The sequence below is a fragment of the Penaeus chinensis genome, chromosome 18 (genome assembly GCF_019202785.1).
Source record: "Penaeus chinensis breed Huanghai No. 1 chromosome 18, ASM1920278v2, whole genome shotgun sequence".
In the NCBI taxonomy this organism is placed as follows: Eukaryota; Metazoa; Arthropoda; class Malacostraca; order Decapoda; family Penaeidae; genus Penaeus; species Penaeus chinensis.
Genome location: NC_061836.1, coordinates 27,083,450 through 27,090,949, shown reverse-complemented (window position 1 = coordinate 27,090,949; position 7,500 = coordinate 27,083,450). Strand labels below are relative to the sequence as shown.

The 7,500-nt window shown below is 45.0% G+C and overlaps 1 protein-coding gene across 2 annotated transcripts in view; it reads left to right on the top strand.

Annotated features, from left to right (window-relative positions):
- LOC125034441 overlaps positions 1-7,500 on the top strand; it is a 178,273-nt gene that overhangs the window by 35,355 nt on the left and 135,418 nt on the right. The gene's annotated exons all lie outside the window — the stretch shown is intronic.

Sequence of the window (7,500 nt, the reverse complement as noted above, 5' to 3'; positions counted from 1 at the left end):
TCTTCATATGTCGCAAACATTTCTTCTCCAGCTTTCCCTCTCCACCTCCCACTCTTTCTCTTCCTCCTCCTCCTCCTCCTCCTCCTCCTCCTCCTCCTCCTCCTCCTCCTCCTCCTCCTCTTCCTCTTCCTCTTCCTCTTCCTCTTCCTCTTCCTCCTCTTCCTCTTCCTCCTCTTCCTCTTCCTCCTCTTCCTCTTCCTCCTCTTTTCATCCACTTCCAATAAACCTTTTCCCTTTTAATACTCTTTTCCTTTCTATTTGCCCCCCCCCCCCCTCTCTCTATGCCTCTGTCTCTCTCTCTCTCTCTCTCTCTCTCTCTCTCTCTCTCTCTCTCTCTCTCTCTCTCTCTCTCTCTCTCTCTCTCTCTCTCTCTCTCTCTCTCTCACTCTTCCTCTCTCTATATGTATATATCTGTCTCTATCTCTCTACTTACTTATCTCAGTCTGTCTCTCTTTTTCTCTTTCTATCGGGTTATATTTGGATCTGATGTTTCCCATTAATTGTTTATATTTTGAGTGGCACTTTTTTCCCTTTACATTTTTTAATCATTAGCACGATTATATTTCTATTTCATCCATATATGTATGTATGTATGTGTATGTAAATATATATATATATATATATATATATATATATATATGCAATTTTTATATTTATACATACATACATACATATACACATCTATGTTTTTTTTTATGTATTCTGCTGTATATAATATTATATATTTTTATTCCTTCTAGATCTGTCTGTTTGATTTTTTTTTTCGTACATTTTCCTGGGTTATATTTTTTCCAGGTTATTATTTTCGCGTTTACTGATCTTGGCATTGTCTGCGTACCTGTAATGTAGATGTGGAATTTTACTGCCGAAATACACTCTCCTTTTACTCTTGAAATGTGGAAGTAGTACTACTGAAATTCTGTATTTTCTTATTTCATTTAGGGGGTTGTTATCAGTCAGCTCTTGTGCAAAGTATGAGAAAGTCGTGAGAAAGAGATGATATGTGTATGGAAGAGTGTTAAAGGGAGAGAAGCCAAAATAGAAAGAATGCTAAAGAGAGAGAGTGAGAGTGAGTGAGAGTGGGAGTGAAAGTGAGAGTGAGAGTGAGAGTGAGAGTGAGAGTGAGGTAATGTGCGCCAAGGGCTCGAAATTTTTCCATCAGATAGACGGAAAACCCACAGGAAGATAAATACCTTACTAGCCGGAAGATATTCAGACAGGCAGGTATATGAAGGACCGATAAGTAGATAAAATGATAAGGAAAAAGGGTCGATCATCATGAAAATATTATCTTGCCTCTGAAAATTCCCACGGAGAGAGAGAGAGAGAGAGAGAGAGAGAGAGAGAGAGAGAGAGAGAGAGAGAGAGAGAGAGAGAGAGAGAGAGAGAGAGAGAGAGAGAGAGAGAGAGAGAGAGAGAGAGAGAGAGAGAGAGAGAGGGGGGGGAGAAGAAGGAGGGATGGGGGGGAGTCAGAAAGGGAAAAGATACACGAAAGGAATTTGAGGGCATAGAATATTCATATTGAAGCGAGAGAGAGGAGGAGGCTCAATCTGCGCAAGAGTAGAATATGAAGAACATATTTACCTTACGTGAACAGTATTTGTTCTGCCGTGAGAAAGGCACACGGATGGCGGGGCAATCGGAATAAAGATGAAAAACACAGTAAAGAAGTGATAATGATGAGAAAGACGAGTGAGAGGGAAGCGAGTGTAAACCAGCGGTTCGCAACTCGTTTCGGACCGCGGACCTCCTGCCGAGTCGTTTGCAATCTCCTTATTGAGCAATTGGTAAAAAAGTTGACAGAACCATTTTGGCGTAAAATTGATGTGTTGCTAACAGGATTCTGAGAGATTGTATTGGGTAATTAGCAGAATTTTGAGATTGTGTAAGTGGATGTGGTTAACACTTATGATTTTTTTTTTCATTTTCGTACAATCATTCCTTTTAGATTCGCCTCTCATTAAACGTATTTTAGTACTTAGAATTGTGATTGGTAATATATAACAGTTATTGCTTTCCACTGCAAGGCCATTGCCCTGTTTGGAGATATTGTCCATCTAGCATGAAAGTCGACATTTAAGTTCATGCATATGGTAAAAATATGACTAGATGTATTTGGCACTTGATTCGAATTTCTACATCGATTGGCAGCTCAGTGCCAAATATAGAGCATTTCTTGTGGACCCGAAATAATGCCATAATGGACCGCCAGTGAAGTACCATTGGCGTAGAGGAAACCGGGAAGGGAAAGGCCTTTGTCGTGTTTTTTGCGGTTCGTGTGTTTGTGCTTCTCGTGTGTGACCTGTCGGGGTGGAAGGCGTAGTTCCTGGCTTATTGTGGCTCTTGATATTTAAGCTGGATGATTCCCATTAGAAAAAAATGATTTTCAGCAGAATCTCATCAATCTAAGGGACTTCCATTTATATGATTTACTCTTATCATCATTCGACTATCTCTTCGGTCAGCGTTAATCGTATAACCTTTATTGCATTTGAGGATCGGGCGTAAATCAGGTTCACTTCCTAATAGGTAAAAGGAAGATAATGAACTGCGTCTTTCATATCTTCTAATTGGATGCGGTAATTACGTGTCCGTTTCGGCCTGTCATGCTCCCAAGCCCTGAGCAAGTTTGTTTGCTTGTCTATGAATGTGCTTGTTTGTGTGCTTTGATTACAGTGGTTCTGTTATAACAAAGGGGTATGTTAAGTATAGCGCAGAATATTTGTAGAATTCCGAGGAAAATTCAGTTTAAGTAAGTTTATATACCAAATCGTGTAGTGAGACGCGGTGTTCCCGTAGAGTTGTGTCGGTGGTCATCGTGGTCCAGGGTCGTCGTTACGGCTTCTCTGGCTCGAGGCATGTTGGCTTTCACCTGTCTCCGCGCAGTTGTGGCAAGGGACAGCCGTGCAGTCATACAGAACGCCTATTCGACAACGGGAGAGAAATAGCTATGACATAGACACATGTGCGGCGCACTAGCGACACCCCTTCGCCACCCCTTCCCCCCCCTCATCCTCAGTTCCCCTTCCCCCACCCCCCTCTCTCACCACTGCCGCCATTGTCAAACTGCCAGTAATAAATGCCTCGACTAGACTCAATTAAACGTCGAGTGAGCAGCGTCCTGTCCCCCTCTCTCCTCCTTTTCCCCTCCCCCCCTCCACGCGTACCCTTCCCCCTCCTTCTGTGTTTGGTGCCATGCCCTTCTTTATGCCCCGCCCCTTTCTGCGCTCCGCCCTCTTTGTGCCCTTATTTATCTGTGATTTGATGGATAGGGGGCATTCTGTGTAGATTGGTTGCGGTAGCGGCGGTGGCAGCGGGAGATCGCGGGTAATGGAGATGGTAATTAGCAGGTGCAAATTGACACCTCTTAGTTTAATTAGTTCGAGATAATGGCATGAAACTGGAAATTTAGTTGGCTCTTTTGTGGGAACGGCTGCCAGAAATTGTGGAAAAGAACAGTTGCGTTGCGGCGGCTATTTTCTGTCTTTTTTTTTATTATTATTTTTTTTAAGGATCTCCTGCAGCAACGACGGGATGAGGTTCTCCCTTACCCTCGGTGAGTGGCCCCTTTGCAGGAGTAGGCGATGTTTACTACGCTCGCTGAGTGGCCCTAGCAGCGTCCACCGCCCCTGCTGACCACAATAGCCTCAAAACGAGCGCCGGTCGCCCCTTCCCTCCCGACGTGTCACACACCGGCACTACAACCTTAACCTCTCCTTCACCCTCGAGCTTTTACCCTTCACCCTTATCTCTGAGGCTGTCGAGAGAATTTCCGCGACCGAAGAGAAACTCACCTTTCCCGGGAATAAATAGGCGAGGGAAGGAGAGCGTGCGAAGGGAAGTAGCACAGAGCGTTAGGAACAGACGTAAGGGTAGAAAACGAAAATGAGAAGTGGCACTCTAGTGTTCCTTCTTAGGCTGAACGTCCAGAGAGAAAGGGAGTCATTTCGAGGCGAATGTCCAGAGAATAAGACTATCCTGCCGTCGCCGAAAAGGACAACGAAATGAGTGGGAAAATAATCGCAGAATTGGGATAAAAAGAATGCTTGAATAAATCTTTAAGTTGATTTTTTATTTTTATGGTGCTCAGCAATGCAGACTTCGATCCCTCTCTGTATATTACATCTGCATACAGAATTTATTAGTATATTAGTTATATATATAGGTGACGCTTAAGGATTATGCAAATGGTAGCACTTGCATTAAAGAAACAAAACAATAGTTGATAAATAGTGTTAAGAGGGGTAGGGAGATAAAGTAGGAAGAAAATGAGAAAAAGCTAAACATAAAAAAAAATAGGAAAACATTGAAAAGAAGATACGGAACTAGACGATGCAATAAGAGAGAGAGAGAGAGAGAGAGAGAGAGAGAGAGAGAGAGAGAGAGAGAGAGAGAGAGAGAGAGAGAGAGAGAGAGAGAGAGAGAGAGAGAGACGTGGAAAAAAAAAAACATTATGATTCTATGCAGAGAAAAGATAATAGAACTCCCTCAAACGAGTTATAGGAAAAAGAAACAGCCGATGAATAGAAAAGAAAAGAGGACGGAATGGAGAGGAAAAAGCGAGGCAATGGCAGAGGAGAGAAGCAACAAGTGGAAGAAAGTCGCAAGAGGGAGAGGGGGGAGGGGGGAAGGGGGGAGGGAAAAGGGTGTTTGGCGTCCCGCTTGCAGTCAGCGATAAGGAGGCGGAGGAGATGAGACTGAGGAACCGAAGATAAAGACGTCGTTAGTTTAGACACGTGTTACGAAGGAGGGAGAAAGGGAAGAGAAGAGAAAAAAAGGAAGAACGGAATACAAAAGGAGTAGAACAAGAAAGGAAGAGAAAAAAAGGAAGAACGGAATACAAAAGGAGTAAAACAAGAAAGGAAGAGAAAAAAAGGAAGAACGGAATACAAAAGGAGTAGAACAAGAAAGGAAGAGAAAAAAAGGAAGAACGGAATACAAAAGGAGTAAAACAAGAAAGGAAGAGAAAAAAAGGAAGAACGGAATACAAAAGGAGTAGAACAAGAAAGGAAGAGAAAAAAAGGATGAAGTAGATGGAGTAGGAAAAAGATAAGTAGGCAAGAAAGAGGCAAAATGAAGGATGGATTTTGGGCGAAAAAGAGAGGTTCAACATATATTGCAAAGAAGAGGGAGGAGTTTAATATTGTTTGTTCAGATAACTGTAACTGGATATTGGCTCTGCTGATAAACGGAGCGGCAGTGCATATCTAAGGCAAATAAACGGGGGGAAATATGTAGCTTATGTAAAGATCCGATAGAATGAAATATTGAAGTATCTAAAAGAAACAAGAACGTAAGGAGGAGGAAAAATAGTAAGGGAGGAAGGAGGGAAGGAAAAGAAAGTTTTGAGCTAGGTGGGGGTGGGGGGGGGGAGATGGACCTCTTGGCAGCGGCAGGGAATGTCAATAGACCGGCGGCCGACGGAGGAAGGCGGAGAACCCAGTGCAAATAGCGTCCAGCGGAAGTGGCGAGATGAAGATGGATACAAACGGCGCCGGTGAGAGAGGGAGGAGGCGGGGAGGCGGAGGAGATGTACGAAAGAGAAGGAAGGAGACGCAAAAGGAGGGAGAATGTAGGGGAAATGGAAAGTTAAAGGTTGGGGGGGCGGGGGGATTATAGGGCGAATGAGAAGCGAGAAGAGAGAATATAGAGCGAAAGAGAAGTAGGAGGGAATATAGAGCGAATGAGAAGCGAAGGGAGAAAATACAGAGCGAATGAGGGGCAGAGGAGAGGAAAATCGTGAACGAACGAGAGACAGAAATGAGGAGAATAGAGAATCAATGAGAAGCACAAGAGGGATGAATCAAGAGCCAATGAGGAACAGAAGAGGAATTAATATAGAGCCAATGAGGAGCAGAAGAGGAGAGAAAAGAAAACACATGAAAGGCCAGAGAGAGAAGTAGAGGGAGGAGTCTAGGGAGAGGAGACGCGAGAGGGGCACACACACCTGTATCGCCATAAAGGTACGGTTACAAACTAGTGGCTGTGGATGTGGCGTAGAGAGGCGGTGCGTGTGGTCGGGACAGTGAATGGGCCTTGTATTAAGTGACGGGATGGAAGGCTGGAGTTATCACGTGTCTCGTTTTCTTTCCTTTTTTTCGCTCTCTCTTGCTTTGCTTCGTTCTCTGTCTTGCTGTTTCTCTCTTTCATTTTGTTTCTCTCTTTCATTTTGTCTGTCTCTTTCATTCTTTCTCTGTCTTTCATTCTGTCTCTCTCTTTCATCCATTCTCTCTCTCTCTCTCTCTCTCTCTCTCTCTCTCTCTCTCTCTCTCTCTCTCTCTCTCTCTCTCTCTCTCTCTCTCTCTCTCTCTCTCTCTCTCTCTCTCTCTCTCTCTCGCTGAAGGAGTAAATAAAGAGAGAACGAGGCGGAAGAAAGGAGACAAAAGAGAGAAAGAAAGAAATACAAGAGGGTTACAAATCAAATTAGACGATCGAGAGAAAAAAAAAATACAAAGGAATTACTGAGAAAGGAGAAAAGGAGACTTGACGAAAGAACGACACAAAGACAAAGAGAACGTTCAAGAAAAATCATCTAAAAATAAGACGCACACAAACAAGAACCAAAGACATCGAAGAGAGAATCAACGCCCCGAACCCTACCACCCCCTTCCCCCGTCCCCGTCCCCATCCCCATCCCCTTCCCCTTCCCCTTCCCCTTCCCCTTCCCCTTCCCCTTCCCCTTCCCCATCCCCATCCCCATCCCCATCCCCATCCCCATCCCCATCCCCATCCCCATCCCCATCCCCATCCCCTTTCCCATCCCCTTTCCCCATCCCCATCCCCATCCTAGGACCTAAACAGACCGATCGACGTCCTCAACGCCGCGTGGACAGAGGACGGGAAGCGAAGACGTCGGCTGTGGAATATCAGCGTCCGTGGGTGTTTTGCGAGAGGCCCAGACGTCCCACACACACGCCTTGATAACATTGAGACAGTTTCCGCCGTTGGGGAGAGCGTGCTGGCTGCCGTCGATGAATGCGCGCTCTTGTTATCTCCCGCGCTGGTGCTGCTAATGACAGGGGGGGGGGGGGCTGGATTGGGTGGTTGTGTGTGGGGGTGAGAGAGAGAGAGAGAGAGAGAGAGAGAGAGAGAGAGAGAGAGAGAGAGAGAGAGAGAGAGAGAGAGAGAGAGAGAGAGAGAGAGAGATAAAGTGTGTGTGTGTGTGTGGTTGCGTGCGTGTGTTTGTGTGCATGTGCGACTGTTCGTGCGTGTGTTGGATTGAGTAGCTGTGGTGCATTGGATTGGGTGGATTGGGTGGGCTGCGTGCTGTGCTTGTATGCGGTGATACTGCGTGGTATGTTGAATTGGATACAGATTATGTGGTGTTGTTGTGTGATGCGCCGAATTGGCTTGATTACGTGTCTGTGGTGATAAAAGTTACGTGGCAGGTAGGGTTGATAAGACGTCATTTTGATAATTTAGGCTGCTATCGAAATGGGGGAAACTGAAGCAAAAGTTATTGTGACGCGTGACTCATATTCAAGCAGCTCGTAGCAGATG